The 11,094-nt window shown below is 34.8% G+C and overlaps 1 long non-coding RNA gene across 1 annotated transcript; it reads left to right on the top strand.

Moving 5' to 3' along the window:
• The first annotated feature begins 209 nt into the window (after positions 1-209).
• Positions 210-1,491, top strand: LOC109366445. The gene is made up of 3 exons (XR_002112766.1): positions 210-347; positions 594-763; positions 1,215-1,491. It is a non-coding gene; the product is annotated as an uncharacterized LOC109366445 (long non-coding RNA).
• The last annotated feature ends 9,603 nt before the right edge of the window (positions 1,492-11,094 follow it).

Genomic DNA, 11,094 nt, shown 5'->3' with positions numbered 1-11,094 from the left:
CATTTTTTCAGGTGTCCATAAATACTAATGATCTTTAATTTCTTTTCCTCTCTCTTGCCACGTATACCTAGATGCACTGAAGTTCTGTTAATTTAATAGATTTATTTCTGCCTAGACCCTGTATGGGAAGTGTTGAGTCACAGCCTGGACCACTGGTTGATCACCTGAGGCAAGGACTGAGTCAGCCATGGGAACACTGGTGAAGGCAATTCAGTTGTGTGATTGGAAGCGGTGGGGCCTGACTCCACCTCTCCTAGACCCTATTAAAGGGCTGACTGGCATAGGTGAGGGATCTCTTTCTGGAGATTTCCTCTTTTGGAGTTCTCTACTGTGAGTCTAGGATATAGGTGAGCATTTCATTTTTGACTGTCTCTTTCCACCATGATAATCTTTCTAACTATAAACCTGTAAAATATTATCCTAATCATTCTACTCTTCTAGCTGTACGTTTGTTAATTGTGCAGACCCACTTTTCACCTATACATTTTTACTAGTTTTTATTTAGATTTCTGGATCTAAATATTTCTTCCTGAACTGACTAGAGTTTTTCAGAATTTATTGCTAACTATTATCTTTGTTTTTATATTCTTTAGCAAGGAAAATGGATGATAGTCTTGAGGTGAGATGGAAGAGGACAGAATATGGTAAAATGGAGTAGTAAACACAGGGTAACACTGTGTCTGTGTGTGTTCTGAAACAATAGTAAGGCTGTCATGAGCATTCATCACTGAAAGACTGCAGGAAGCAAGCTGGGGTAATACAGGTAAATGCAGGAAAACTCAAGTGAACTTTGCATGGGATGTCCTTCCTGAAGTGAACCATAATTTGAGGCCTTTAAGTGGTAATTATTTCTTTAACTTAAAAATTATTAATGAGCATATTCAACTAGATTATTTTCTTGCCTTAAGAAGTATGTTTTAGGAGTACCTCTCAGGCAATTCACTTAGTCTGATATGAAATGTTAGCTAGTAAAAAGCTACCCCCAATTTACAATGCATTGTGAGTTCTTTTGCTCCTTATCATTACTTCAAGCAGCAAGAGTTCATCTGAAAATTTTGGGATGAAAATAGTGTAGACATAACAGAAAACTGTATTTTCTTGTGGGATTCACAAACATAAAAATGTTATTGATGTTATCTTCACATAGAGGTCTTGCATGAATTAGGCATGGGTAATTACGAAGATATTCATAAAATCTCTTTCCTTATTTTTAGCTTACAGATCCAGAGGCAAAAATGAAAGATGTACAGATAAAGAGGATGCCGATGTAGAAATTTCAGTGACCTACACTGCTAAAAGGAAGTTAAGTCAGATTCACTTAAATATAATGTCATACTGTTTCTGTACGAGGTGTTTCAATAAAGTAGCTAAAAAAAGAATTTTGATGAAGTTGGCCTGTGCTAAGCAAACAATTTTTCTGCACCAAATACTGTTGTGATAAAATCAAATTATTTCTTCAGAAAATATAGATTCTCTCAAGATTTTCTACAAGCTGTAAACAAGACATTTCATTTTCACTTCATTTAAATACTTTGATTCAACTCCGTATTATATTAGACATTTTGGAAAAAAAAAAAAAAGGAAATAACTTCACTCTCCATTCTGAGTGGAACTAAATATGTTTCAAATCTCCAAGAGAAATTCAATTTTTCAGGCATTTGTACAATAAAGATGTAATCCAGGGTACATGCTTATTCAGCAGAAAGGTGTGATTTCTCATAGTAAAAAGCTAAGATGCTCAGTGCTCCTGTAACACTGTTTATATATTTCAGATGATTTAACCCATGAAAGAGGGAGTGAGATTGCTCTCTAGCAAACAGCTGATGCAATATTTCAAAACTACTGAAATCATCAGTTGCAAGAATACGGCCTTTTAAAAAGGAGGGAAGGGTGATTCATATTCCAGGGAGTTTTTGAAGAATGCTAACTTCTCTTAGAAAATATACAATTAGTTATTTGGAAATACTTTGGAAGCAGGGCTAGTGATGAGTTACTGTAGTATATCTTTCATCAACTTTTTGTAAAGTGAAGTGGCTGGAAAGCAACCATGAGAGGTTTAGGGAATTGCCTTCTAAAGGCTCACTGACTTAGCAGCTAATGTTGATCGTTCTTTGATGGCTATTCAGAGTCAGTGCAGCTGAAAGAAAAATTAGCAATAAAAGGAATTCAATTTATTTTGTCATTAAGTGTGAAATTGACAGATGATTTTCAGATGCTATGGTAGACTTCTAGACTATAAAATGTGAAATATAAATATTTGGTTCATAAACTAATCAGGGCTTTTTTTTGGTGATTTCTATCTCAGGAATTTTCCTCATGGCTACATCTTCCACATAGCATGCAGTCATAATCCATACTGTTTTAAATAAAAAGTGCTGAAGCTATCAGTTAAAATTCAAATACGAATTTGTATATCTTTATTAACATGACATTCAAATTACTTTTGAAATCAATTTTCAGGGGACTAAGCAACCTACTTTTATGTACTTGTTTTGGATGGTTCATGCTGGATTTGCTGCTTTTCTTGGATACATGAGCAAAATTTTTATTGGCTCAGGAACAGAACAGCTGTCTGTTCCACAAAAATATAAAGCCATAAAAATTATTCTGCTTGTCCTAAACATACAAAATAAACCCATCTACTACAGCAAACAACTTAGTTTTTGTTTGCCTTGCAAATTTTAGAAAATCTACTTCGTAGAGTAAAAATGAGATTTTTATGAAAGTTTTATTGGTGTTGACTCTATCTACTACTTTATCTGGCAGTGTCTTTGCTTGCTAAGAGCTACAGTCACTTAGTTAAAGCAAATGCATCTATCAGTTCTACTCACCTGGCTGAGTTTTGGCTCACTAAGAAACTACAGAAATTTAGGAAAAGCAAAGTGTCTGTGGTAAGAGGTGAGTATCACTTAATTTGTTGCAGTGGACCACAGTCCTGGTTTACTTATAACCCTTAGTCACCAAAAAGAATTATATTGAGAATATTTCTTGAATCCCTTTGTACTGTAATGCAGAAGCATTTCTCTGTGGGTCAGAGAGAGATCTGTCACCACAGTCTACTCTAAGGTGTACTTTAACAAGAAATCTACTTTCTGGGTCACTTTCCCCTCTCTGTCAGTATTTTCCCAACATGCTTTATTTCCAGTGTTATCAAGTGATGACCATCTTTTCCATAGTTAAGGCGATCATAAAATTCCTTTAATTAGGCTAACTCTCATTCCTTTTCTTCCTTCTATGAACAACTAACTAGGATTTTGTTGACATTCCACCAGCCTTAAGAAGATACTTAATGAGGAGAACATGCCCAAATGCTTGTTTGTTCTGCCTTTTGCAGAAGAACCACAGCTGGTGATTGCTTGAGGCAATCTGGCCCACCTTTTATGGGGAAGAACAGTAAACATTTTTTCATGGGAGATTCTCTTCCAGATCAGTCTGGATGTAAAGCAAGTGCGAACTCTGTGTTTCTGTTGCTAGTTACTGTGTTATGTGCTGGATAGTGTACACGCCAGGCAGACTGTTGAAGAGACGATATGTTTCTTAAAAACACATCAACTCTTCAACAGTTGTAAAATGCATAATACAGTTTATTATATATTGGTGAGAGGTCCCTGATGATGCAAAGCTGGGCTTGTGCCCAAGGCTGAGAACCAGTATTGCACAGCCTTGCGTGTTTTCTCTCAATGAAATTGCGTGATCTCTCAATGAAAATAGGATGAAGAACAGTGGATTGGGGTTCTTGTTATGTGTGAGGCAAAATTCCTTTAAAACTGGACATCCTGAAGTCATAGGCTCGCACTGTGTGTATATAATGTCTAAGCTAATGTCTTCAGGACAGGAGCTCAGAATTTGAGCTGTGTGACTTAGGCTTCATTTCTGCCTTTGGTCAGAAGCCAGAAATTATCTCCTTAAACTGCCAGAGACTTTGTCTTTCTATGTCCTGTCAAAGCACAGTTTAAAATCCAGTTTAGCAAATCAGCTGATAATTGCCACAGAATTGAAAGTATTATCTTTTTGAGTTAAAGCATAAACATCCTTCAAAGTGGCCGTTCAGTTTCTGCCATCCACACAAAATGCATTACTGCTAACAAGCACCCTTTTTATTCTTTCTACCACAATCAAGGGTCAATGTTTGGTTTAACAGTCAGTTTCATGTGACTCCTTTGTAGAGCTCCATTTATTACTGGTAAGCATAAAGGCAACTGTTCAGTGAATTTACTGTTCACAAACAGCCCCATATTTCTGCAAGGAGAGGAATACTGGAGAAAAACAAACAAACAAAAAAACCCTCAAATATAAGTTTGTTATCAGCTTTCTTTTAAATATCAGCAAAAACTCTGAAGACCATCCATTCTTCCTTCCTTATTTTTTCTCTCCTAGTATTACCTATATCTCCTGTATTCCAGCTACATGGAGTTTACTCTGGAGGAGCCAGAAATGGCCTGGGGAGCAAATGCAATTTGTTTGCTTTTCTGAGTCAAGTGCCAATGTCAGAAATGTCGGAGATAAACTCTAGGAAACAGAATCTTTAGTGAAGTTTTAATCCATGATTGCAGTGGCAGGTATCCTGGTCCTGCCAACAGGAGCACACTTATGGAGATATATGGCAACTTCTGTACCTTGTGTCCCCTAAACTTACCCCCTCCCCGTTTTCCCATTGGCTTGGTACTCTAAGTTCACAATCTTAAGTTTTGCATTTGTTAATTACATTCTGACATTTGTTACTTCATAGCCTATCTTGTTGCTAGCTGGTCACCATCCTGCTGTTTCCAAGATGTCTCAGTGCTCTTCTTATCATATTGACATGATGGTTCTCTCAAGACCTCTTTTGTTAAACAGAGAGCATTGGGGGGAGGGAGAGGGGGGTGTTAGTCTTGAATTTTGATAGGTGTTTTACCAACATTACATTTCGAAGTAAGTCTGAACTGTAAGACTTTCCCAGAAAGATAAGCAATATTTGTTTTAAATATGGACTTTTTAAATTCTGAAGTTATGTGCGTAATCCATGGCTGTTGATGTAAGAACTGCCTAGTATTAGTCTTTTTTTTTTTTTTAAGAAAATCCTAATTACCTGATCAGTCTGTATATTCCCCAGAGTTATGAGTGTTTTTCAGAAGCTGCTGGTGTGTGTTTTAACTATCCCACCTCTACACAATCTTTCGAAGAGCTTGTGCTATTATGTGAAGAGGAAAAATTAAGCAGATGAAAGAAAATAAATTGTAGTAATGAGACACTAAACATGATACATCAGATTTTTGGTAAGTATTTCTATAGGAGAGTCAATTTTTGGACAGCATTTCTTGCAAGAATCTGAATTCAAAATAAATTCCTATACCACAAACATTTATGTCCAACAGATCTTTTCATTCTGAGCAAGAGCAAATGCAATAGTCTGAAGTAATCTGAAGCACTGGCTAAGTACTCAAGCAGGAAAAATCTTTCTTCTCTGTGAACTTTGATGGTTTAAGATGACAAAGTAATTTCCTCATGTATTGTTCTATTTGATTACTCACTTTGAATATTATCTGCTTTGATTTGGACATGTTCATAACATCTTACTTATGACCTTGCTTTCTGTCATTGAAAAAAGCCCTTTCATTAATTAGCTTCCAGAATATTTGTAGCAGCTTGGTTTATGCTAATTTGTGTTTGTTCATTTTTTAATAAAATCCTTATTAATTCTAATCTGTTTGAAATTTACTTAGTAAATTATAAGGGTACATATAATCTCCTACAAATGGCATGTTGTTTGTCTCTGCTTCCTAAAATAGTATCATACTTTCCTCAGGTTGTCTCAACAACACAGGAGTGCCCTTCTAGTGTTATGCTCCAATACTGTAGAAGTTCTTCAGCAAATTCAAAGGAAAGACAACTTTCTTGATCTCCCTTGTTGGGAAATTTGGAAGTGTTTTAAGGGCTCAGTATAATTTGCCTTTGCAGATGGGCAAAAATATAGAACTTCCCAGAAGGAGATCCTTGAAATATAGATATTGGCTTAATCTGCCTTAATCAGCTCTACTTTGTTGTTTGTCTTGAATAGGTTTCTATCTTTTCAGCTTAAGTCACCTCATTATTTCTTCCATCCAGTGTCAGTGGAACATTTGCTCTAAGCCAGGTTTTCCTGTCTGAAAGCAGAATCATGCTTCCTACCTCCAAAATATCTTTTTGACATAAGCAGGACTTTCAGAATTGTTAGATATTTTTTTTCTAGACTGAGTTGCTTGGGTTTTCCATATTCTTATAAAGATCTGTAAGGAACAGTGATAATGTCCTCTATAAAGAGATGTATTAGTTAACTATAGCAACCAAGGTTTTGTTTGCAAAAGCACTGTAGCAGAGGAGTGGATTATAACCAACAAAACCTTGTAATGACCTCCAATTTCTTTTTTTTTAATTGTAAAAATTTACAAGTCAATAAATACAGAGCATATATTTTATCAGTGGGGAGAGGTATATTAGTTTCCTAGCTCTTTCTTCCTCTTAACACAGTAAACAGCTTAAAGCCATCAAAGTGAGGTAGACAGACACAAGGATTTTAAGAGGTACTTTAAGGTTAATGAATTTTACTCAGAGACTGAGTAATCTTTTGGCCCAGCACTGAATGGATTATTTAGTTCAGAAATTTACTGCATAGTAGATCATCAGCATGCCTATATTACAATTGCCTAAATACTATCATATATTTCCTTCCCTTTTATCTTGTATTTCTATCAAAAAAGCCAATAATAGGTAGGAAATATATATTAAAATGGCATTTGTATTTCATGTTGTCTAATTAAAGAACACTGATGTTAATAGTAATATTTCTCCTTACTTCAGAGAACTTAGTCACTAGCCCTAGACATGTGCTCTGGAATTGTCTTCTATCATTTGGTTTCTTCTGCTGAAATGATTGTGTTATCAAAAGAAATTTACACTGTAAATTTTATTCTCCAATCAGCCACTGCAGCAGAGTCTGCTTTTATCAGCCATTTTATGCTGATAATCTCAGAGCTTCTAGAAGTTCTTAAGTCTGGAAGCCCATTACTTTCATTTTGCGTTGTTGCATTTTTGGTAATTGCAATGGACTTAAGTGTAACTCAGTTCTTCCTGTCTGACAAGCCAATTGACTTGCTGTTATCTTTCCACCACTGGTAACATCTTCCTACATTTTTCCTAACTCAGGGAAAGAGAAAATGGAATTAGTTCCATCAGTAACTCCCAATAAATTCTGTGCGTTATATCTCTCCTTCATTTCTTACAACTTTAAAGAACTATCTTCCTATCTATCAATTTATTACCCATTTTACATCTCTTTTGCAAATTCCACAGCTCTTCAGTTAAATAATTTCTTAAATAAGTCATATTCAAATACCTTAATTAAATCCAGTTATTGTACTCCTTATGAAGTTCCTCTGTGCTGAAAAAAAAAGATGATTAAAGTTATCAGTCTGATCTGGCACGCTTTAACTTACATGAACAAGTATTGCATCATACTTTACTCCTACTTGTTCTATGCGTTCATTTTTAAATTTCTGCGAAATTTATGCCATTGATAAGTTTAAACTGATGAGTGTTTCCTGTTTCTTTCTCTTCTTATATTAGTAGATTTGGTATTTTTCAATTATATAACACAAGTTCAAGACTTTAATGTCATGTGGCAACTCATTCCAATTTTGAGATAGAAGATATCTAATTTCCTGATATGAAATGAAAGTGAGATTTCTGTGAAAGGTAGTTTTTTTTTTGTGTGTGTGTGTGTAAAGAAATGTAGGAAATAGAAAAGAGTAGCTGCCAAAAAAAAACCCAACAACATAAAATGAGATGCTGGAGAGAGCTGTTTTCCCATCACCCACAACATCTAATTTAATTGCTTTATCTGCTCTGAATTTGCTTCATTTTTTACAAACTGGCATTTTTCACAAGTTTTGGAATAACTTCGTAGTTTATGAGATACTTCTCAGACATTCACTGGAAATGTTGTGTGGCTGAGACTGCTGTAGTTTTTGAAACAGTTATCTAGCTATGAACAAATGTGCTGGAAATGTTTTTTTGTTGCTAACCTACATGTGGAACTGGGAAAGCTAGTAAGTAGGATCTCCAAAGAGAAGAAATACATGGAAAAAATAATTATGCAATAAATTAACCTCTTCTCAGGGAAAAAAAAAGAAAATATATTTTCATTGTTTTATAGATGCTACACTACCAATGTAAGGATTTGAGCTTCCAGTGTTTTGAACACCTCTCATGAGCTGCTCATTTCATCTGTGTTGATAAGTATACATGCTGTGTTTTAAGACTAGGCAACTAGGATGCTTTCATGCATCCCTAATGCTTTTGCTGCTTTGGTGGTGATGTAGTACATCTCTGGAACATCTGTGTTATTGCTGTTGACATATTGATAGGAGTAACGTACATATTTAAATACTTAGAAATTCATGGGGACTGTTCTGTAGCATGTGAACATTCTTCCCTATCAAAAGCCTGTTTTGGACACAGATCCACCAAAATGGCAAATGGCGGGAAAAAGGATTAATCTCCAGTTCATATATAAAGAGAGTAAACGTAAGTGGATCCCTGCTGCTTTCAGGGCTTCTTCTTCCAATTAATGTTTCCAGTATCTAGATTAGCTTGGAAGTGAGTAAAAAGAGCCTTAGTTGTACTGCACTTTCCTTTGTGCCTTCCAATCCATTCTTACTTAACTGTCAGAAATCTTTAATATTCACAGATAAGAAAGAGGCTTGTTTTCAAAAATTAAAGTCTGTAAAGCTTCCTCGTTGAGTAATAGTCCTCAGTGCTACTTAGGAAGGTGTATCAGGAGTTTTCACTGTATGACAAGTTACATGCTCTCAAGATCCTACTTAGGCATGAGCTGCTTGCTTTTTGGTTTAAAATAAATATCCATTCTGGTCACTCACAGATTTCCCTCTCTCTTGTGTTTTCCAGTGTGTCTTGCCTTTATTAATCCGTGAAATATGTATGTGTTTTCTCAGGAACAGTCAAATTTAGAATTGCCCACTGTTTTCAAATTTATAGCTTACAGAGACATTTTTATGGCATGGACTAATCAGGTTTTTTCTTTGGATTGACAAAGATTTACTGAGGCAAGTCAGTAAATACCAATGTACTGCACTAAAAATAAATGGTCTTAAATAGCAATGCTTTTATGCTTATTGCTTTACTCATGAGCTTTGGCCTCTTGCAACTGTAGCACCTATTCATTGATGGAAGGTAAGGAGGAAGAAAGGACAAATAAATTGAAGCTACTGATGGTTCTTCGTTACCATCTGTTTATGGATAGAGGAGGAACAAGATGAAAATGCATTTACAAACTTTTTTAATAGAATTTCTAAGCTTTCAAAAATTAAGCTATATTTTCTCATCTGATCATTCTTCTCTTTGATCCTATCTAGTTTTTGATGCCATGTTCCTCCCTTCTCTCTTTACTTCCACTCACTTTTCACCTTTTAAATGACAATACTAAACAACTGCAGAAAGAGATATTGCCATCTATAAAATTTGGTAAGAAGCATCAATAGTTTAAGGAAGACAATATTTCTGGCATCCTAATTGCTGGCAAAATGTTCCCATGGACCTTCCATCCAGTTTTAAGGGAATTGTACAATCTGACACATTTCTTTCAATTAATTTATCATTTTTTTCCATCCTTCTCCCAGCACCAATACCTTAAGTTTTATTGTACTTTACTGATCTTTTCAACAGTTTAAGAAATTATATGTATGCATATTTATATTCTGTCACCAGCATAGATATGCTCCTGTCATATGATCAAAGTAAACAAGTATTCTTGTAATACAGCTGTAAAAAATTAACTTGTGAGCCCTTGCATCTGACTTGTGGCAATGAACTAAACTCCAGTAGGAGTCCATAGTAATCAGTGAAACTCTTTGGAGGAACTGAATGTTTCTATTAACGGTGGCATGTTCAATGCAATGTTTAGATATGCACTGGTGGCAAAAGATTTTAAATAAAAAGTAGAGCGAAGGAAGGCAAAGGAAAAAAAAAAGGAGAAGAGTGAGATAATATTGGTGTCTGTAGGGGAGGTGTTTCTTTGTTTTGGTTTAGTATGTTTCTTCTTATCTATGGTGGGTTTTTTTTGTTGTTATTGTTGCAGTTTTTTGTTTGGTTTGGTTATCTTTCATTAAAGAGCCAGTGAATTCCTGCAATAATGGAGAAAAAGTGGGAAAATAATGTAAATGAAATTGAAACTTTTGTATTTCCGCTGATAAACAGTATTTCATAAAGCTAGTGAAGCTACTTTCTATCCCACTATGACCTGGGCCATAACATGATTTGGATAGCTTTAAGAAATTATGAAAGACTCAGTGTTATTATTTATGATATAAATAAGATTTTCTTTTTACAGTGTTTTCCTACTTTGTGCTGAATATAGTATACAGAGATTTGGAATCTCATTTTTCCAAAGGCCAACGTGCAGTACAGTATTAGGTATCAAATACTAAAATGAGAGCATGTATTAGGTCTGGTCTGCTTCGTTAACTGCCAGATGATAAACAATTCTAAGCAGAGAATATAACAGTTCTGCAGATATTTTCACTTTGTGAACTTTTTTCTCACTGTTAGACTCAACCCACTTTCTCATTCTCTTATGTGAAAGATGTGTTTAATATTTCACTTTGATTAGGAATTATGTCATGTTTAATTAGTTCAACCTCCCACAAACATTCTAATGGCTGCATGCAGCTTTTTAGACAGTTACTAATGTTTCATGATAAATTTAGTCCTGCAGATTTTTTGGGGGGGAAGTTCTGGTATAAAAAAGCTCATTTAATTGGAACAATTTAGGAGAAGGAAGATTTAAATGGGATCTCTGGTTACTGAACTTTATTCCATTAAAAAACAAAAACAAAACAACAACAACAAAAAAAAAACAACAACCCAAGATCTTTAAAACAAGCCAAGAATTCAATTCAATCCAGTTATGTATTTACTCATTAGTATTTATGATTGTTTGTATTAAACATGACACCTTTTCCTAGAAATTAAATAAAAAACCTCTTTATTGCTAAGCTCTGTACTTTCCCTGTATGTTTTATATATATATATATATATATATATATATATATATATATATAT

The sequence above is a fragment of the Meleagris gallopavo genome, chromosome 2, assembly GCF_000146605.3.
Source record: "Meleagris gallopavo isolate NT-WF06-2002-E0010 breed Aviagen turkey brand Nicholas breeding stock chromosome 2, Turkey_5.1, whole genome shotgun sequence".
Taxonomy (NCBI): Eukaryota; Metazoa; Chordata; class Aves; order Galliformes; family Phasianidae; genus Meleagris; species Meleagris gallopavo.
Note: the sequence above shows the minus strand (reverse complement) of the source record. Positions and strands in the feature narration are given on the sequence as shown.